At 42.2% G+C, this 22,739-nt stretch overlaps 1 long non-coding RNA gene across 2 annotated transcripts; it reads left to right on the top strand.

The window, feature by feature from the left end:
* The first annotated feature begins 11,732 nt into the window (after positions 1-11,732).
* On the top strand, positions 11,733-13,055 carry LOC131183398 (uncharacterized). 2 transcript variants are annotated; one of them, XR_009151495.1, is made up of 3 exons: positions 11,733-11,752; positions 12,198-12,255; positions 12,790-13,055. It is a non-coding gene; the product is annotated as an uncharacterized LOC131183398 (long non-coding RNA). The 2 variants fall into 2 exon arrangements; XR_009151494.1 differs by lacking the exon at positions 11,733-11,752 and having other exon boundaries at positions 11,891-12,255.
* Positions 13,056-22,739: the final 9,684 nt, after the last annotated feature.

Below are 22,739 nucleotides of genomic sequence, written 5' to 3'. Positions count from 1 at the left end.
TTATTACTATGAAAAAAATTAAATTCAAAATAAATTAGACAAATTTTTTAATTTTAGGCCATTAATATATTGTAAATACAATAATTTCTAATATTAAGCATTTATTTTTTTTAAATTAACAATAAATTTCATTTAATTTTCAGCAAGTAGATTTTATTTTTAAAAAATTTTCTTGTTAATTTATATTTATTATATTTATATTATTTTTACAAATTACATATTTTAATTAGACCCTCCTAAATTGATTTTCTAGCTCCATCATTGACTTTAATATCTGTAAAGCTAATGAAGGTGCTAATATAACATTGCAGAAGCTGATGGAGTGATAATGTAGCTGTTGAAAAGTTTGCCGAAGTTTGCAAGTTGAAACAGTCAAAACTTATGCTAGATGTGACCATTGAAGTTGTTGTTTTGTTATTCTTGTTGCTATTTTTAGGAAAGATCCTGTTATGCTTTAGGATAGAAATGATTGCTCAATGTGCAGTAGGTTTTATGCTTTTTCTTTTATGTTTTCTTGTATAAATTCAAGCTTTAGTTAATGAAACAAGTAGATCAGATTTTTTACAGTCTGAAATATGCTTGTGTTTTTTTTTTCACAAAAAAATTTTAGCGTCTTAGAACCAACAATTGGTATCATAGGTGAATTCTTAAGGGGCCTATGAGGTTACTACAGCACCAAGCCATAAAACAAAGATCAAAATCAGAACTAAGCCATAAAAAAATTTATCACCTTTAGCTCTTGTCGACACCATATTTTGGCCGACCCCCAGAATCAATAAACTTCGAAACCGATCCCCCAGCATTAAGTCTCACTTTGCCAGCCAATTACATTTCCGACCTCTCCTTGCCATTTAACCACATTTCCGATCCCTCTTCACAGAGAATTGAATCAATGCTAAGTCCTCGTATCAGTTAAAGCCTTACCGGTCTTTCAAGTCACTCACCGATCTCTCAAGCCAATTGTCAAATTTCCTGACCAGTCAAGTACATTCCCGATCTCTCTTGTCAAACAAAATTGAACCGACACTATATCTTTATGTCACCGGTCTTATTGTCGATCTCTCATTTTAAGTTTAGGAATAATCAAGTTAAGATTCCAATCCAGTGTAATGATGATCTCGATCTTAAGTGCGTTCGTCAAATTTCCAATTTTAATCGAGTCCCGTTTAGCGTTGGTTCCCTACCGATCTCACGCTCATTGTGTTTTTCGATCTCTCACACTTAGGTTAATAATCACTTCCAGTTGCTTCGATATACTCAGACAATCAAGTGTTTAAATAATTTAGAAATTTTCCGATCACAACCATTCACCGAACAAAAGAGGCATTTCATTTCATTTCATTTGAAATTTGTACAAGTCATTTGGTGGGGATCACCCCACTGATCTACATTTTGTCCATCTCCCCTCTCACCCTCAGCCTCCTCCTCGCTATCCTCACCTTCATCCTCGGGAGCCAGGTTGGCCATCCAAGAGAAGTCCTCCTCAGGATAATGCTTTTTGAGCTCGGCCAGGAGATCTCTGTGAGCATTCACATAAGCGCCGGCCACTCCGGTCACCATCTCTTCTTCTTTCGCTTTGAGCTCCTCAGCAAAGTGAGCAAGTTGAGCAGCTTCATCGGCCCGGAGCGCTTGCACTTCTTCAAGAGCATGATCTCGCTCAGCCAGGACATGAGCTTGCTCGGCCAGCTTGTCCTCATAGAACTTCATTCGCCCCTAAATTTGAGATATGTAGCCCTGAGCGGATGAAAGTTGAGATCGGAGGGAAGCTGCTTCATGACCCATCCTCTAGACCTCTTTACCCAGGCGATGCGCCTTCTCCCGTATGATGTGCTGGTTCACCAGGTACTCCACGTTCAAGCTCATGGATCTGGTCAAGATGTCATCAAGGTTATCCGGAGACAGCCTATCCCGATCTTCTCGAAGACAGATAGAGGACGCCAAGACCTTGGCGAAACCAGGGTTCTCTCGAACCGTACGATTCTTCTCCAGTGAGTGGACTAAGACTTGGGCACCGCGGGAGAGGGTTCTCACGTTAGGTTGAGAAGGACCCTCTTCTGCGCTCGGAGCAACTGGAGGAGGTGGAGGCGGCTCTTCCCGGCGAGGAGGGGATCGGACCACTTCTACGACCACCGGTCCCGAAGGTTGAGATGAGCCTTCCTGTATTTCCCCGGGCTCATGACCAGGTGTTTGAAGCAGCTCGGAGCGCTTCATCTCCCGTACCTTCCGAGAGATCTCTCTCTTCCACTTCCGGCTTTCCTTAGAAGCTTCGCCGCTTGCCATACCTGCACAAAGAAGAGGTCAGTGAGATCGCTAAGGTCCAAAGATCTGAGATATAGAAAATACTGATGCCGGAAGCGAGCTGAAGCCCGCAATCTTGACCGGTGACCAGCTGCATAGTCCAATGGTGTAGCTCGGCCGTCACGGCATCCAAACAAGAGAACCTCTCTCTGGATGCCTGTTCCTTCAACTCCATCACCATTGCACCCTCTTCCCTATTTAGGGCGATGTGCTTCGTAAGCAAAGGACCCTGATGCAGCCAGCTGCGGGGGAAGCCCTCAAAGCTGTTCGGAATTTTGCTCCTCAGGATAAAGAAGCGGTTCTTCCAATTCTTCAGGGAGGAAGGTAGATCGGTAAAAAGCCCACAATGGGGTTTTGCCTGGAAGAACCAATACTCGTCGTCCTTGCGACGAGTTAGCCGATGCAGTTCAGCGAACACCTTAGTTATGGGTCGAAGCCCTTTAGCTCGGCATAGGCCTCGGAAAGCTACCAACATCCGCCACGAGTTCAGGTGAACTTGAGCGATGCACACTTGGTGATATTTCAAAACTTCTTTGAAGAAGTCGTCCAAAGGGAACCGCAGACCGGCCTTTAATTATTCTTCGTAGACCATAATCATATCGTTCTCCTCGAAGAAGTGATCGGCACGAAGATCGCCGTGACACTTAATCAATTCGTAGGAATCAGGCCGGATGTTGTACTCCTGGCTGAACGACTGAAGGTCGGTTTCTTGCAAGATTGACGGTAGCTCGTCCATGGGAAGATTTTCCCTCCACGAAGAAGGCACATGCCTTGATGGTGCTGGTTGTCCCCGAGCTGGAGCGGAGATCCTAGGAAGTTCAGGCTGCGCACTTGGTCCGACCACCTCTACATCATCAGACGACCACGAGAACTGAATGGAAGGGGGGCTTACTGCTCTCTGACCTTCGGCACTGCTCATTTTCAAAGGAAACAGAAAATTTAAACTAAAGTAAAGATCAAAACCCTTACCGGAGCTTGATCGGTGTCGGAAGAATTTGAGAAAATGAGAGAATTTTGAAGTTGTTCGCAAGAGACTGAAAATGACATAAGAGAGTAACTGGCTAACCCCACCCCTATTTATACTCGTCTGAGCATTTAATGCTCGCGAGGTTCCAGGTAATGCATCGGATAGCGGGACTCGCCAGCTGTTCTGACACATCTCGCGAATATTCCCAAGATTCTATAAAGAGATCGGCTAACTAGAGATCGGCTAACTAAGATAAATCTTTTGAATTGCGGATCGGTTTAGGGTCATTTAAATTAAAGGTCAGATCGGGTAAATACTTCAGAGATCGAAAAATAATTAATGCAATAATAATAAGATGATAATTGACAAAATAAAATATTTATTTCCAAAAGATTGGATTACATCATTTGGGAGATCTCTAGAGATCGGATTGCATTAAAATTGGACTACATCATTTTGGTGATCTCTAGAGATCAGATTACATTGAAAATAAAATACATCATTTGGGCGATCTCTAGAGACCGGTGGAACATCCCATCTAAAGGCCTATGTGAAAGCCCAGTCTCGTGGCTGAATAAAAAGATGTGGAGACTAGCTGTTGACATCGGATAGATGTACAGCTCAGATGGGGTGATTATGACTCCCATGAAGATAAGAGACGTCGTCATCGATGTTACCGCTCGAAACCGAGCCGCTGTCGGAACACCCAGTGCGGGGAGGAGCCAGATGAACGCCAAGGGGCAGTCGCTGGTGTTCAGGGGAATATTAGCAGTCTTCTCGCTCGAAATCAGTTCGCCATTTGAATCGATCGAATGATTCGAGATCGGCACGATCAAGGTTCGTGATCCAGATCGGTTAATTAGTCCAGTTCTCTCACCATCATCAGATGAGGTCATTACGATTCTTCGATCACCGGGATCTTAAATTTTCATTCGGGGAATAAAAAGGTCCATCGGAAAAAGATCAAAAACCACAATCATGGCCGGAACAACTGCCGGAACAACTAGAGCAAGAAAGTAAAGAGGAAAAGAGGAAAATCGAATGGAGAAAATTTTTTAGGTCAGGGGTATATATAGGGGGAGATCAAGCATTTATTGCTAAGCAGAAAACGAAGCAGACATTTTGGGAATCGAGGGAAATTAATGCTTTGACCAGACCGGACCTGATTAAGGGGAGGACCGGAACGATACAGATCGGAAGAAGGGAGGTCGGTATAAAAGATCGAAGAAGGATCATGTTAAGAAGATCGAAAAGGAAGAGAGAGCAGAAAACAAAGAGAATAAGGCGCCTACCGCTGTCGTCATAATCAGAGCCGAGGTAGTTAAAGCGTTGCAGGAGAAATCTCAACCGCACGCCCCAGAATCGCCCGCATTTCTGACATGCGTACGTCAGGATAGCGCTGTACATCCTAATTGTAACACCCCTGATTTTTTATATATTATTATTGGGCTTCGTGTAGGTATTCTCAATTCGCGGAAATTCGACAGTTGTCCGGATCTGTGAATTTCCGGCGAACAGACCGACTACGAAAAAGTCTCGAATTGGATCGAGGTTTTGGCTACCCCACCATTGTCGGGCATCGAGCGCGTTCGAAGTCGGAATCGGCAAAGGTAAACCCGAACCTTGCTTTTCGTAATGTGCTAGTGCTTAAATAGGATTAAAAATTCATAAAATATTCGTGGTAGCTTAGACAATTACGATTCTTTTTGCAATAGCTTAGTAATATTGCTAAGGACCGGGGCAAAGTTTTATAATTTTTAGAGCTTGTTTGGGCAATTTTGCAAAAATGATCAATTATAAGGACTAAATTGAAATTTTTCCATATTGTGATGAATGATTGATTTGATGGGCCCAGGATGGGCTGTGTGATGTGAGTGAGTTGTGGATATATGGATTGTGGATATCGAAGTGTGTGTTGAGCCCTGTTGCAGGTTGGGTAGGTCCTAGGTATAGGGAGACTCTGCGGATTTTCGGCATGACTTAGGGCGTATTTGGTCTTTTCTTTATTTGTATTGAGTCATTTGTGTTAAATAAATGTAATGTAATTGTCAGTGAGCAGATGACCTTCTTCCTCCGCCCGGCCACACGGTGATTGTCGTCAAGTGCGTGAGTAAAATATTAATTTTAATTATAATTTCGATATTATTATATGTTCGGCATGCCCATGCATCACTTATATGCATATATTTATGTAGTTAAACTCTAGGCACGATTTATGTTGCATTCATAGCGTTAATGTGCCATGAGTGTTGTTGTGGTAATTTGGAGCGGTGTGCGTGCGTTGGCGTGCGTGTGATGTGGTGTGGACTATGGATAGGACGGGGTAGTCACGGCTTGAGTTCTTCGCTGGGACCCTCGATTTGGTTTATTAAGCGAAAGTCCGGCTTGAGTTCTTCGCTGGCACCAGGTTGGAATTAAGAGAGCTGTACAGGGATCGGCTCCCAATATATTATGATTGATGCTACGAGTGCGTGAGTGCTCCAAATTACCTTTTGATGCTATGATGTGAATATGATGTTGATGTTGCATTTCACGCTACAGGTGCATTAGTTCTGAGATAGTTATAGAGATTATGGTTAAAATTGATATTTTACTCTCGAGTCGAACGCTCACTCCTGTTCAAAAATTTTTACAGCCACGGAGGATATTTTTTGAGGTTAACTGCTTTCTCCCTCGCAGTCGATTACTCTTGTTTGTATAAACTTGTTAAATCTTAGAATTTCGCATGTGTTAGAAATGTTTATTTGATTTGGAGTCTGTAAACTAAATTATTATTTTGGACTGTAAACTTAAATGTGCTATGCATGTTTGATGGATTGGATGAGGAGCCGAGCTCCCATTTATTTTATGTTGATGAGTATGTGGAGGGTGGTGAGCTCCCCAATTGACTATATATTGTGTTTACAGTCGGGTGAGTCGAAAACTCCCGTTGGAAAGTCCATTTTATGGCGGACTCTGTCCGTTTGTTTTCTTAATTTGGGCCCAATGGGCCTTAGAATTGGGTAAATGAGCAGTTAAGGCTTACTACGGGCCTCGGGGGCTTTAGGGTGGCCCAGGTCCTAGTGGCGGTCCGGCCCATAGGTTGGGTCGTGTCAAATGTTGTTTCATTGCTTAGGCTCCAGTTTTTTAGGGAATGTTTGTCTAAAATGTTGGGAAGAGTCTACTAGGAGTCACATGCGGAGTATAGGATTACATTTCGTCTTTTCTGTAATTCTTTGTTTCTAGATTCTACGTTATACCTCGGAAATATAAGATTACCTCGGTTAGTGTCTTGATTTTCGTGGAGTACAGAAATGTGAAATAGAGTTAGTAGACATGTGAGATCTATCATGAGGATCGTACTCCAAGAAATGTTATATTTTTGTCGGTATGGGTTTAAATGGTGTGCCCATTTCGTGTAAGACACGAGTACATAAAAGTGAGTCTTAAAAATACAGTTGCCTAGATAAGGATGAGGATACCACTCTTGGCGGTCATCGGTAGATGACCCGATCGAGAATAAGTTTGTGATAATAGAAGATTCGGAGAGATAAGAAATTAGGAGACCTAGTCCGGGGCGTATCGTAGTAACTATACAATGTTCTCGATGTCCGCTCTGTAGCTGCATTCTGATGCAGACATGAGATTATTGTGTAGAGGCTGCGTGCATCCCCGTGGTGCTCCATAATGAGGGTGTTTGAGATGGCTTGTTTTGGTACGATTATGCGAGCGAGTTCTATATTTGCGAGAGGAGTTGGGAACTCTGGCTAAGAGTCTAGAGTTAGAATATTGAAAGGTCACGGTTGGGTGATAACTAGAGTCGGTGACTCGATTACTGACATGAGCTAGAGTTACATCAAGAGTTGCCATCAGACCAGAGGTTTCGGATTAGTTGCAAAGTAAAGGTGACACTTATAGAGTGAGAATAGTATACCTTGTGTGTATCAGTATGGAATAAAGTACAACTCTACTACCTAGAGAAGGTCGAAACTATGAATTGATGATTTATAGAGCTATGATATGATAAAAGAGTCATTAACTTGACATGGTTCTGGCAAGGTGGTAGATGTAGTACCTTTGTTGCGACAAGTTAGGATATAGTCCTATCTTTTGAGAATGGATCGAAGGTTATTCGATAATGATGACTTATGGAATAGTGTCCCGGATGGGGTGTAGAGTGTGGTAGAGAGTAGTTGGCTCGGGTATCACGAGAGGATACAAGTTCCATTATAGGAATCATATATAATCGAGATCACGATGGATGTAAATCCTTTGAATTGGATGACGGGTTTGGGTGCCCGAAATCTTAAGTTTTGGAATTGAGTAAACATGGAAAATAATAATAATAATAATAGTGTTAAGAGTAATAAATTAACGAAGATAAATCACAAAAGGCCAATGGATAAAGAAAGTGCAGAATGAAAGTTTGGGCAATTGATTGCAGATGCAATATAATCTAAATGCTAGTGGAAGTACTAGCTAGAGTGGTCAAAGGACCAAATCTGAGTATACAGACATATGATAACGCGATAGAGACTACGAAGATATAGTTAGCAAATACGGCTATTATGTTAGGAAGAAGAATGGAACCGAGGATAGAATAGTCAAGTTCTATTTTGGGTAAGACAAAGGAAATAAATGAAAGGACAACCTAAAGAGCGCATAATAAAAGGAACAAAGTTAAGATATAGGATAGGCTAAGTGTTATTCTTGGCAAGGAGAATGACAAGGATGGAAAACCCAAAATGGGACCACATTAGTGAGAAAAGTGATGGAGGTATGGAATACAATAATTATGAGTAAATGTTAGAAGGTGTGCGATGGTATTGCGGACTACCTAAATAGGTAGAGAAAGAGAAGTTAGTAAGCGATAAGTTGAATAAAAGTGGTCTAAGGGATCAAATAGGTATGATGAGAGGAAAAGAATGATAGATAATGACACATAGGTTTTAGGTTAGACTTTTGAGATAGTGAGAAGGTAGTTAGAGGTTCGTTATGAATGTCGAGCAAACATTTTTAGTGTGATCACAGAATCACTTTGTAGTGAAGCAATAACGACGGGACAATAGTAGGGTAGAGCGAAAAGTGACAAGTGCGGATGGTTATAAATCAGTAGAAAGTTCAAGGATCAAATTAATGACCCTAGATAAGGGTGGAATTAGTGTTGGAATAATTTATTAGTGAGAGAAATCTTTCAGAATCAACAAAAGTTAATGGCACAATAAAAACGATGATAGATATGAATCATAGGTCGAGTATAAGTAAAGTTAATAAATTATAAAATATTATGTCAAGAAGGAAAATGGTACGGTAAAGGGTTCATGCAGATGATACCTTATAGGTAGAGCATAATTGTGCTAGGAGATGATGAAATTTGGAGAGAAAGACCAAGAAACTTAGGTGAAACGTTATAATATGACAATCGGGTGTAGTTGAATATAAGAGGATATTTTCTTTCTTTTCAAGTTTAGCTTGTGCTTTTGGTTCTAGAAGGTTATATAAGGAACAGCTGAATCAAGGAGACCTAGTTATTGAGAGTTTAGTAGGCACAAATTCATACATAATTTCTGATATGAGAATGACAAGAAGTGCATACCTAGTATTAAGTATGAAAGGACGAACGAGTAATGACAGAGTTAAATTGAGTTAGCTACTAAGGCTTACAAACTGTTTTTAAACTATGAGTGGAGGAAGTACTATTTATGGTTGAGATTCAATAGATGAAATTGTTGCTGATGGGTAATTTGAGGTTGAAGTTTAGAAAGCTATGGGCAGTATATATGATTATATTAAGGAGAATGAACACGTGAAGTATCTTGTTTGGAATTAAGGCATGACACATATTTCCTACAGCCGTGTTAGTTCAGATGGAACTTATAGTTTATGGGGCTCATATTCATCCAGGATAAGCAATTTCCTACTAAGGCTGATAGGGAATGATAATGTTCTGATAGTTAAGTTGGAAAAAAGGGGATACAAGAAAAAAAAAAAAAATTTCTATGGGTAATTATAAGTGTTACATAAGGTGAAGAATGTGCTGGTAGGAGTAAATCATAGGGTTAGAATTCTTGAAGTAATGAAACTAGTATTCAAGATAAGACTAAGAAATAAAAAGAAAGTTAAAGTTGATGATGGGATAGACATCTTTGAAGGAAAAGGTGTAAGGATGAGATAGGACTAAAAATTAAGGAATAAGTACAGCAGGTTGAAATGATACCAACAATACCAAAAATAGGAAAAGGGAAGTGGATAAGATGCAAAGGACAGGAAGAGAGCTCGATAGAGTCAGTTATAATGATGAGGATAAGGAGTGTCTAACCAGTGCCGCTGTGTTAACACTACCTATGAGCGGTGAAGGATACACCGTGTACTGTGACGCCTCCAGAGTTGGCCTAGGGTGTGTTTTGATGCGGAATGGAAAAGTAGTGGCTTATGCTTCAAGGCAGCTGAAGAGGCATGAGCAGAACTATCCCACCCATGATTTGGAAATGGCGGCTGTATTCTTTGCACTAAAAATCTGGAGACACTACCTGTATGGTGAAGTGTGCGAGATATACACCGACCATAAGAGTTTGAAGTACATCTTCCAACAGAGGGATTTAAACTTGAGACAGAGGAGATGGATGAAGCTTCTGGAAGACTATGATTGCCCCATCGGTACCACCACAGGAAGGCCAATGTAGTAGCAGATGCTTTAAGCAGAAAATCTTCTGGCAGTTTGGCGCACATTTCAGCAGAGAAGAGACTGTTGATTCAGGAGGTACATGAGTTGATGGATCAAGGTTTAATCCTAGATCTTTCAGATGATGGGGTATTGTTGGCTCACTTTTCAGTGAGGCCAGACTTGAGGGACAGAGTTAGAGTTTCCCAGCACAGAGACCAACAATTGATGAAGATCATAGAAAGAGTACAGCAAGGTGAAGGTGGTGAGTTTGGGTTTGCCAATGATGGCGCCCTAGTGCAAGGTTCTAGGATATGTGTGCCCGATGTGGACAACCTCAGGAATGAAATCATGCGAGAGGCACACTATACAACATGCAAGATTCCACCTGAGTTCCACCAAGATGTACCATGATGTGAAAGATAGCTATTGGTGGAATGGCATGAAGAGAGACATAGCCGACTTTGTGTCCAAGTGCTTGACTTGTCGAAGGTGAAGTTTGAACACGAGACCGTCAAGGAAGCTGCAAGAGCTCCCTATCCCAGAATGGAAGTGGGAAATGAGTACTATGGATTTTGTGACTGGGTTGCCTCGTACCACGCGAGGATATGATTCGATATGGGTAATTGTAGACCGCTTGACCAAATCAGCTCACTTCTTACCTGTAAAGACTACATACTCTGTGGCACGATGCGGCTCTACATTCGAGAAATAGTCGATTGCATGGAGTTAGCTTCCATAATATCCGAGAGGGTCCGATTCACTTCTCGGTTTTGGAGAAAGTTGCAGGAGGCACTTGGCACACAGTTGAACTTCAGTACGGCTTTCCACCCTCAGACAGACGGACAGTCCGAAAGGACGATCCAAACACTGGAAGACATGCTTCGCATGAGTGTTTTGGATTTTGGAGGTCAATGGGATGAGCAGCTAGCTTTAGTGGAGTTTGCCTACAACAACAGTTATCACTCCAGCATAGGGTTGGCACCCTATGAGGCACTATATGGAAGAAAGTGTAGGTCTCCTCTGTGTTGGACAGAAATGGGGGAAGCAAGGGTGCATGATGTAGACCTAGTGCAGTATACTTCAGAGGTAGTTCCTTTGTCGAACGGCCCGGGGCGGCTTTCGATGAAGCAGAGAAAAGTTATGCAGACCCCAGACGGAGGGATGTGGAGTTTGCAGTGGGCGACTATGTATTCCTGAAGGTATCTCCAATGAAGGGAGTCATGAGATTCGGAAAGAAGGGCAAGTTGGCACCTCAGTATATCGGACATTTTGAGGTTACGGATAGAGTTGGAGCAGTTGCCTACCGGTTGGAGCTACCACCCAACCTCTCTCACGTTCATCCCGTGTTTCACATCTCCATGCTCAGGAAATACATTCCCGATCCTTCTCATGTACTGCAGCCGGATGTGATAGAGCTAAAAGAAAATTTGACATTTGAGGAGCAGCCTGTAGCCATAGTGGACTACCAAGTGAGACAGCTGAGATCAAAACAGATCCCTATGGTTAAGGTTTTGTGGAGGTCGATCGGTGGAAGAGTGCACTGAAGTCGAACGGGACATGCGTAGCAAGTACCCTTATTTGTTCAATGTATAATCATGTGCTTTATTCGCCTTGTGTAAAATTCGAGGACAATTTTTCGTAAGAGGAAGAATGTAACACCCGATTTTTATATATTATTATTGGGCTTCGTGTAGGTATTCTCATTTCGCGGAAATTCGGCGGTTGTGGGATGCGTGAATTTCCGGCGAACAGACACTACTGGAAAAGTCTCGAATTAGATCGAGGTTTTGGCTACCCCACCATTGTCGAGCATCCCAGCGCGTTCGAAGTCGGAATCGGCAAAGGTAAACCAGAACCTTGCTTTTTCGTAATTTTCTAGTGCTTAAATAGGATTAAAAATTCATAAAATATTCTTGGTAGCTTAGAAAATTACGATTCTTTTGCAATAGCTTAGTAATATTGCTAAGGACCATGGCAAAGTTTTATAATTTTTAGAGCTTGTTTGGGCAATTTTTGCAAAAATGATCAATTATAAGGACTAAATTGAAATTTTTCCATATTGTGATGAATGATTGATTTGATGGGCCCAGGATGGGCTGTGTGATGTGATTGAGTTGTGGATATATGGATTGTGGATATAGAAGTGTGTTTTGAGCCCTTTTGCAGGTTGGGTAGGTCCTAGGTATAGGGGAGACTCTGCCGGATTTTCGGCATGACTTAGGACGTATTTGGTCTTTTCTTTATTTGTATTGAGTCATTTGTGTTAAATAAATGTAATGTAATTGTCAGGTGAGCCGGGACAGCCTTCTTCCTCCGCCCAGCCGCCACAGTGATTGTCGTCAAGTCTGTGAGTAAAATATTAATTTTAATTATAATTTCGATATTATTATATGTTCAGCATGCCCATGCATCACTTATATGCATATATTTATGTAGTTAAACTCTAGGCACGATTTATGTTGCATTCATAACTGTTAATGTGCCATGAGTGTTGTTGTGGTAATTTGGAGCAGTGTGCGTGCGTTGGCGTGCGTGTGATGTGGTGTGGACTATGGATAGGACGGGGTAGTCACGGCTTGAGTTCTTCGCTGGGACCCTCGATTTGGTTTATTAAGCGAAAGTCCGGCTTGAGTTCTTCGCTGGCACCAGGTTGGATTTAAGAGAGCTGTATAGGGGATCAGCTCCCAATATATTATGATTGATGCTACAGGGTGCGTGAGTGCTCCAAATTACCTTTTTGATGCTATGATGTGAATATGATGTTGATGTTGCATTTCACGCTACAGGGTGCATTAGTTACAGATAGTTATAGAGATTATGGTTAAAATTGATATTTTACTCTCTGAGTCGAACGCTCACTCCTGTTCAAAAATTTTTACAGGCCACAGGAGGATATTTTTTTGAGGTTAACCTGCTTTCTCCCTCGCAGGTCGATTACTACTGTTTGTATAAACTTGTTAAATCTTAGAATTTCCGCATGTGTTAGAAATGTTTATTTGATTTGGGTCTGTAAACTAAATTATTATTTTTGGACCTGTAAACTTAAATGTGCTATGCATGTTTGATGGATTGGATGAGGGAGCTGAGCTCCCATTTATTTTATGTTGATGAGTATGTGGAGGGTGAGCTGAGCTCCCCAATTGACTATATATTGTGTTTACAGGTCGGGTGAGTCGAAAACTCCCCGTTGGAAAGTCCATTTTATGGCCGGACTCTGTCCGTTTGTTTTCTTGAATTTGGGCCCAATGGGCCTTAGAATTGGGTAAATGAACAGTTAAGGCTTACTACGGGCCTCGGGGGCTTTAGGCTGGCCCAGGTCCTAGTGCCGGTCCGGCCCATAGGTTGGGTCGTGACACTAATCTCCACCGTTGATCTTACTTGTAAGGACGAGCTCGGAGCCCTCGGATCGAAGAAGAAAATGACAAGATCAGCGCCTTTCACTCTCAACCCTCGGATCGCCCTGGACGAGAGAATTTAAGACCGTCAGATTAGAAGAAGAAAATGACAAATATTCTGAAGGGGATCTCAGCCGTCCGTTCTGATCCTCTTTAATTCCTGAACCACAGATCATGTCCTTCGAAATCCTGACCCTCCATCTCCCTCAAAATAGATCCTGACCCTTCATGGGGAGCACCCAGTTCCTATAAATACCTGCATGAAAACTGTTCAAAAAAAAAAAAGGGCAAAAAAAGGAGAAATAGTTACTATAGTGGAAGAACTCTAAAATTTAATTCAGTTCGTTACTCTGCTGTTTTTAAGTTTTTGATAAGGAAAAACTTTTGAAACCAGTTTTCCGAAGTGTTTTCTTGCAAAAGGGATTCTTGAAATACTGGAACTCTCCATTTTCAGTTCTTTCATTATCCTGTGACACCCTTATTTTTAGTTCTTTGTCATTTTTGTTTCCATTCTTATTCCCCAAGCTCAACTTGCTTGTATAAACTTGACTGCCGTTTAGCGAAGCATTTTTCATTTCTAGGAGAGCTTCAGCCTTCAAGCTAAACAGCTAGTGCCCCTATTACATTCTGCGATTAGTTAAGTAGATTCGGTTCCTCACAGGTGAGTGTTTATATCTCTGTTTCACTAAAAGCTCTTTTTATTTTATGCATTTCCTTTACTTTTATGTTCGTAATCTTCGCCAAGTTTCTATGGTGTAATGAAGGTTATTCCCGAAGTTTACTTTCTTTGTCAATTGGTCCATTCTTTTGTTAAGCTTTGCTACTTCTAAATGCAAAAGTCCTCATCTCAAGTAGCGTATAAGTAGTTCGGTAAAATGTAGGTAGTCGTGTCTTAAGTGCTTCTTTGAAATAGAAAGCCTGAGTAATACGTCAAGAAAATAATAGAGTTGTATCACTAGGCTAACCGAGAAGGTGATCCAGCAGAATGAAACTAAATTTCAAGTAAATAAACAGGACGGATTATGTACAAAAAGGTATTGGTAAGGTAATTACATAGGAGATCGGTAAAATTTAGTCTGGCATCCTTTTTCTGGTCACAAGGTACCAACCAGTTAGAAGAAGCCTCATTCCGACCCTTAGCATCTTTGAATGCCGAAACTCTTAGTTTCAGGTTCTTATGATACGTAGCTATAATTAGACCTTGAGAGATCGGAAAAGTCCTTATCCGATCCCCATTTAAATGTTTAATAGAGGTCGGAGGAGAGTTCTTATCCGATCATCGCCCAGAATTTTAATAAATATTTAATAGAGGTCGGAAGAGGGTTCTTATCCGATCCTCAAACTTAAAATTTTAATATTTAATAGAGATCGGAAGAGAGTTCTTATCCGATCCTCAAACTTAAAATTTTAATATTTATAATGAGGTCGGAGGAGAGTTCTTATTTGATCCTCAAGCCAAAATTTTAAAGAGATCGGAGGAGAGTTCTTATCCGATTCTCACTTAAAAACTTTAACACATATTTAAAAGAGGTCGGAGGAGAGTTCTTATCCGATTCTCAACCCAAAATTTTTAACAAATATTTATAGGAGATCGGAGGAGAGTTCTTATCCAACTTCCAAGTCAAATTTTAACAAATACGTAAGATGATCCCCCTGAAATAAAATTGATACCCAACAGCAATTCACTAAGGTTGTCTCATTTACTTATGTATCTGGGTAATCCGGATTAGTGAAAAATCAAACATTCCTTTCGGTCAAAAGGATTAATATTCCCCTTCAAGCCCTCCTAACTATGAAGAACGTGAAGTTAAATCTGCTTACCCTCGTTGAGGGACGAGGTGGGGTGCCTAACACCTTCCCTACTCTTTCATGGACCCCGAACCTAGAATCTCTGTTTTTGAAGTAGTTTCATTCTAACTTGCTTTCACAAATGGTTTTCTTTAATTTCCCTCAAAATTAAAGTGGCGACTCCTCACTTTTCCACTTCGGTGAGTGTTCGTCCAGGTGACTGCAAAACACCTTGCGACAGCTTGGCGACTCCACTGGGGACGTATTAAAACTTAACCCCGGTCTAGAGGTCCAAAAGTATATTTAATCTTGCGATCAAATCATAGTTAGGTGGGCTCACTCCTCAAGATTCTGTATGTTAATTATTGTTATTCCTGCTAACCATTTTGTTTGTCTTGCTTGTCTTATTTTCTACAGTGCTCTACATTTAAAAAAAAAAGAAGGAAAAATAAAATTCCCCCTGAATTGGGAAGAGGTAAAGGTGTCCCTTCACACACTGAACACTCACACGATATCCTCACACACTTCAGCCCTATACCCGGGCTTTCTTACCCTTTTAGGAAAGTAGGAGGGAGTCATATAGCGGTACCCGTGGGTTTTACCCCGTTAGTATTCGTGAAGGCTTCTGCTCAAATTGAAACTCGTTCTATTCACTGTGATACCCGTGGAATTTTCCCGACAGTATCGTGGGGGATAGAATGGGGCTCCACTGTTTACAGTGGGGGCAATTTGGGAACCTGTGGCTTTTAGAAAATTAGACCCTGAGCCAAACTATCACGATAGTTGGAAGCCGTAGCGAGCTACCTTGTAAGATAGAACTGTCCAACTAGATAGCACCCAGCCGGTATTAGGACTTTCCTTTACTTTAAGACAAAAGGGGCATACTTACTCTTACCCTATTCTGTTTATGTTATTTTGTTCTTATTTTTAAGGGTAATCTTGAATCATACTAAACCCACACATTTTCCTACTTCGATAAATGTGTAGGTATCACTCTGCCAACAGTATAATTCAAGATCACCTGAATTTATCCAGCTAATAAGTTTTCCCTGCAGGCATCACCAAAATAAGATCTATAAAAGGATAAGCATCATTTTTAACATGGCATCTCGAGTCAGTCGGCAGAAGAAGTTCAGAATGCTAAACTGTGGTCCGGATCAGCTCATAGTCCAGTACCCCCGCAAAACGGTGTTTCCAAGGCACATGCTAGCTTACCGCCTTCATTCAATCTGAACAAAATTGAGGTCAGAATGAACTGCCTCGAGGGTCTGTCTAATGGTTGGAGGTCGCTTCCCGATCAGGTCAAGGTACGATTTGAGGAAAAGTACGGGAGGATTGCAACCTTAATGCGAGTCAAGGTCCAAATCCCGGCATTAAAGGCCATGCTGTCTGTTTGGAGTCCTAAGTACGGGGTATTCTCCTTCAATGATATTGATACAGTTCCCACTATGGAAGAATATCAGGCATTACTAGAAATTCCTTACTCAACGCAGAATCGAATCTACTTACACCTCGAGCATAGGCAGACCTGGAAACGATTGGCACATATGTTGGGTACTTCCCCAGAAGAAGCAAAGGCAAAAGAAACCGTCAAAGGGAACACGCATGGATGGTATTGGACCTACCTCGAGAAATGGTTAGAACAATACATTCAAGATAAACGGTGGGACCAGGCTTCATTGATGCTCGCTTTGGCAATCCGATACATGCGATTCTCGCCGAGACTTTCTTAACCCTTACTTACTATAGACGGCAAGGCAAGGGGTCCATTAAGTGTTGTTCTCAACTGTTGCACCTCTGGATTATTAGTCATATGTGTCCGGTGGAGACGAAGGGACTAACTTGGTATCTTGATCAGCCTCTCATCGAGAAAATGACCCGATTAGTAATCAGTCCGAAGAATGAACAGCAGTGGCGGGAACAGATTTTGAGCTTCAATAGCCAAAACTATTGTTGGAGGAAATTATGGACACCAGCTCAACCCATTTTGGTCAGCACAGGGGATAATCAATCAGTATCTTTGATCAGAGTGACTGGATACACAAGCTACACTCCGGCATTAGTAATGAGGCAGTTCGGCTCAACACAGTCCAGAATCAACATTGAAGAATACCACCAAGGTCATTTCTACCATGAGCTCAAGGAAGAAGAAGGGTTGAAAATGGCTCGCAAATCTTGGGAAAACATCACTCTGACAGAGAGGTCGCCTAAAGGTCCAAGTGCCACACGCGATTATCTTGAATGGAGGGCTGATAGAGACCGAGAACACTCAACTGCAGAATTCGAAGACAGCGACCCTCGCCGAAACATCCTATTAGAAGAAGCTAATAATCGTCTAGCTGACTCACTACAAAAGACAAATACCGAGAACTCACAACTGCAAGAACAAATAAAACGATTAGAGGACCAACAGCAGAACCTTAAAAGAAAGGTGAGAAGACTCAGGGAAGAGGCAAGGGCCGAAAAAATGGGCTTCGAAAAGCAAGAGGCACGGTGGGAAAATGAAAAAGACTCTCTCCAAGCTGTGGTAAAAGAAGTAGAAGTACTGAATAGTAAGCTTCAGGAAAAAATGAAATACCAAGAGATATTCATAGAAGAATACAAACAAGAAAACAAAAAGAAGAAGCTCGAATTAAAGGAACAAGCACTACTCATCAATGATATTCTGAAAGAATGTGCTAAGGAAAGGAAAGAGAAAGAAAGACAAGCTGCTCTCTATCAAGAGCTGAAAGAGAATGTCGACCAGCTGGAGAGAACGATAGCACAGGGAAAGCAAGAACTATTACCTGAATCCGAGTATGCTCTGAAAGCATTCGATCCTGCCAAACAAGAAGAAAGGTTATATGAGTATCTCAGAAAATGTCATCTCATTATAAAGAACCTCCCAGAGCCTAGGCCGATGTAAAAAATACGGTGTACAAATTATTCAGTTAATGAAATGATTTTTGGACCACCGTTTAGCAAAATTATGAATGAATAATATGACTCCCGTAGGAACTCCCTCGCTAGGGTTATGTGAAAAATTGGATATGCTATATGGACAGGTATCATAAATGCACATTCAATTCAGTTATTCACAGTCAGACTATCGAACGATGCCATGATAAAGTTGATGCTATCATCCTTTCGCAGATTACATTCTGGCTCTCAAATGCCACTGTATCCTTCGTCTGGACCAGGACTTTTAGTTTTTTTTTTTTTTTTTTACGAAATTCGAAATTCATTAAAAAATTTTTACTTCCTCACAGAAAATCAAACATTGCTTCAAAAAAGGCAAGTCTGACCAAGCACACGGTTCAGCCCAAGCGAGTGTACTTAACAAGATCCCGAACAAAGAAGATAATGGAAGATCAGGAACAAGTACAGAACCTACAAGGACAGGTTTCCGAATTGAAGGATCAGGTCTCAGAACTTATGAGATTAATGAGGGAAATGTCCCAAAATAAACCCACTGCAGAGCCTAGCCTACCACTACCTCCTCCGCCACCTGCAACAAATGATCCACACCAAGCTACAACTTCTTTTACCTTCCAGTCACCTATCCCGGACCCGATAATCACTGTCAATCCGGCCACCATAAATAATGACCCATCTTTCCCCTATTATCCAGTTGTTTCTAATCCCGAACCATACCCTTCAGCCCTAGTCCCTCCAGTCCACTCCACCCCTCATCTCCCAACCGGAGGAGCATTTCACACAGTAGGAGCAGAACATAAGACCAAGGAAAACGAAAAACTGTCTGCTCTAGAGGAAAGAATGAGAGCAATAGAGGGACTAAACATGTACGGTTCGGTTGATGTGGCGTCACTTAGGTTGGTCCCGGACGTGGTGGTGCCACCCAAATTCAAGGTCCCGGATTTCGACAAGTACACCGGGAACTCAGATCCCCGCATTCACCTGGCAACCTACATTGCCAAAATGTCTGCCCTAACAGAAGATGACAGGCTTCTCATTCACTTCTTTCACGAGAGCCTCTCCGGAGCAGCTCTGAGATGGTGCATACAATTGGACAGGAGCAAGCTGCGCTCCTGGAAAGATTTGGCTGATACCTTCTTGAAGCAATACAAATTCAATTGTGATGTGGCACCCACAAGGAGGGACCTCCAGAACCTGGTACAGAGAGACAGGGAAGGCTTCAAGCAGTATGAACTATGTTCCCTGTTCATTGAAACATTGAAGGCTCCCTATTTCAATTTGATGATTGGGAACACTTCCAACAGCTTCTCGGATATCATCCAAGCCGGTGAGAGAATAGAGGCCAACCTAAGGATGGGGCGACTGCAGGAGGTGAATGAGAATCCTGCAAAGAAGACTGCCAGCTTTGGCAAAAAGAAAGAAGGTGAGGTGCATTTCATCACCCGGCAAAACCATTACTCCCCACTTCCCCAGAATAACTATCGGCCATACCCCTCCCCTCATGGCCAAACAATTGCAAACGTCCCACCTCCGTTCCCAAATTATCCACACCCGCACCCACAATACCCACCACCTGCAAATTATCAACCCAGACCGCTTCCTCCACCTAACCAACCCAGACCACCCCCAAATAACCCGAGACCACCAAGAAATTCTGATCCACCCCTTCCCCTCCCATTAAGTGAAATATACCGATACCTAGTCGGTATAAACTAGATAGTACCAGTTCCCCTAGACCCAATTCAGCCTCCATATCCCAGGTGGTATGATGCCACTGCCCGTTGTGAGTATCATGGAGGAGCACAAGGGCATTCAACTGATAACTGTGGAGCACTCAGGGGGAGAGTGCACGCTTTAATCCGGAACGGATGGCTGAAAATTGAGGAAAATGGTTCCCTCCCTAATGTTACCTCAAACCCATTGCCCAACCATAATGCGGGCAATGGTGTAAATATGATAGAATCTAACGGAGAAAGGTCAACACCGGAGGTAGACGAGCTGATTCCTCACTTTGAGGAAATTTTTGCCGTGGCAATGAGGGAAGGCTACCTTTGCCCTCAAGTATCAGGGTCAGTAAAGAATACGGGATGTCCTGACCATGGAGGGGCAGCTGATCATGAGCTGCGGGACTGTGAGGGATTCAAGCAAGAGGTTCAGAACTTGTTATCCCTCAAAATTTTGAGATGCCAGACAAGGTCGAAGACGGAAGGGGGAGTGAACACAACTAGATACAACCAGAATACTTCTACCTCTAAACCCAGAATCACCTTCTCACCCCCAGTAGCCTCACCGCCAGTAACGGTTATCCAAACTCCGCCTCAGCTCCCTGTCACCAATACTCACGCTGTCCCTTGGAACTATAATTTCCAAGTTTTTACTCAAGGAGCGTCAAGCAGTACATCAGCTCCTAATCTTGCCTCACCTCCGGCACCACTAAAACCATGTTTCACTCCTCATGAGCATTTTAAAATGACTTATGCCGGACCTACCACCAGTACTACTCCCCAATTTAATCTTCAGCCCATCGCTGCCACAAAATCCTCCTCGCTTGAGCAAGAAGTCGAGTTCATAACTCGAAGTGGGAGGTGTTACGGGAACGAAGAGAAAGAAAAGAGGAAAGGGAAAGTAAAAATGGGAGAGTCACTAAAGAATACAGAAGAGGAGGTTAAGAAGACGGAGGAAGTAGAACCTGCCGAACCTAAAGAAGAGGAGGAACTATTGCTCCAAATAATGAAACAGAGTGAGTATGATGTGGTGGAGCAGTTGAGAAAGACACCTGCCCGAATTTCACTATTATCGCTGATCCTGAGCTCAGAAGTGCACCGACAAGCCTTGCAGAGAATCCTGGATCAAGCCTTCGTAAACCCCGACATCACACCGAGGCAGTTTGAGAAAATAGTGGGACAAATCCAGGCATCCAGTTTTGTTACTTTCTCGAAAGATGAGATAGACCCTGCGGGTTTAAGGCATACTAAAGCTCTGCACGTGACAGTGAAATGTAAGGGATGTATAGTAGCCAAGGTCCTTATTGATAACGGATCAACCCTCAATATACTGCCTAGTGCTGCCTTGGCAAGGTTACCAGTCGATCAATCAAATATACGTCAAAGTGCTATGGTGGTAAGAGCCTTTGATGGTACCAGAAGAGAAGTATTGGGAGATATTGACTTGCCACTTCAAATTGGCGCATGTACCTTCAACGTCACATTCCAAGTGATGAATATTGAACCGGCCTACACTATGTTGCTGGGGAGGCCGTGGATCCATTCCGCAAATGCTGTTCCTTCAACTTTGCATTAGAAAATAAAGTACATCATAGACGGCAAAATCATCACGGTAAGAGGGGAAGAAGCCATATTAGTCACCAAGCCACAATCACTTCCCTATGTGGAAGCTGCTGAGGAGTCATTGAAAAGCTCTTTCCAGGCCCTCGAATTACAAGAAAGCAGAAATGAAGGGGCTATGGCTATAGTGGCCAAAGTGATGTCAAGGAATGGGTATCAAGAGGGCAAAGGCTTGGGAACCACATTGCAAGGAATCATTGAACCTATATCGGCTATCCAGAAGGTAGGCCATTGTGGTTTGGGTTATGAGGAAGATGCCCTTATGGATGGGCTATTCTGGATGAGGAAAATGCTTCGAGATCAAAGGTTTGACCAGAAAATTGGGAAAATGAAACTAGTCCCGAGAATCACAGAGGTCTTCACTAAACCGGTTATCGAAAATCCGACAGAGGTTGAAGAATCACCTGATGAACCATCCATTGACGTCATCCACCTGGATTCCTTGTATGAGGCTCTGGTCTCGCCAATAGCTGAGGGGCAAAAGTTGGACAACTGGACAGCAGAAGACATCCCTGTACTTAATTTCGAGTAAAGTACATTTGGTTATCTACACTTGATCATTTTGTCCATGATGACAAGTGTAACATTGTAAATGGACCCTTTTCTTATGTCATAAATTTTTAATGAATTAATAGCGCATTTATTTTCAATTCTTTTCTCCATTTGAATTCCATCCTTATAATATATTCTATTTTCGTTCATTCAGGACCATTCATCAATTAACACCTAATAATTCAATAGACTCGAAAATTCCTCTGGTTAATTTTGAAACCCCCATAACTGCCATTACTTCAAGTGATTCTGAGGTGGAGCTCACAGAAGAAAGCGATGAAAGGGATGAACCTTCCCTAGTGCCTTGTGGCGATGAAACATGCACCATAAACCTAGGCACGGAAGAAGTGAAGAGGGAACTTAAGGTTGTGGAGAGTGAGGAATTGGGAGATATGATCAGTTTGCTCAGAGAATTCTTGGACGTATTTTCCTGGAGCTATGATGATATGGTTGGTCTGGACCCCCAGATAGTGACGCATAAAATTCCCCTAGTTCCAGGGACAATCCCAGTGAAGCAGAAGCTAAGAAGAATGAATCCTGACACACTGCTCAAAGTGAGGGATGAGGTCAAGAATCAGTATGACGCTGGGTTCCTGGAAGTAGTCAAGTATCCCCAATGGATAGCTAACGTTGTCCCGGTAATGAAGAAGGACGGGAGAGTTAGGGTGTGCGTCGATTACAGGGATCTCAATAAAGCAAGCTTAAAAGATGATTTCCCTCTCCCCCACATTGATGTGTTAGTAGACAATGCTGAGGGATTAGGTAGGTGTTCGTGTATTGATGGGGCATCGAGGTACAATCAAATCCCAATGGATGGGGAGGACAAGGAGAAGACA

Source organism: Hevea brasiliensis, chromosome 9, assembly GCF_030052815.1.
Source record: "Hevea brasiliensis isolate MT/VB/25A 57/8 chromosome 9, ASM3005281v1, whole genome shotgun sequence".
Classification (NCBI taxonomy): domain Eukaryota; kingdom Viridiplantae; phylum Streptophyta; class Magnoliopsida; order Malpighiales; family Euphorbiaceae; genus Hevea; species Hevea brasiliensis.
Note: the sequence above shows the minus strand (reverse complement) of the source record. Positions and strands in the feature narration are given on the sequence as shown.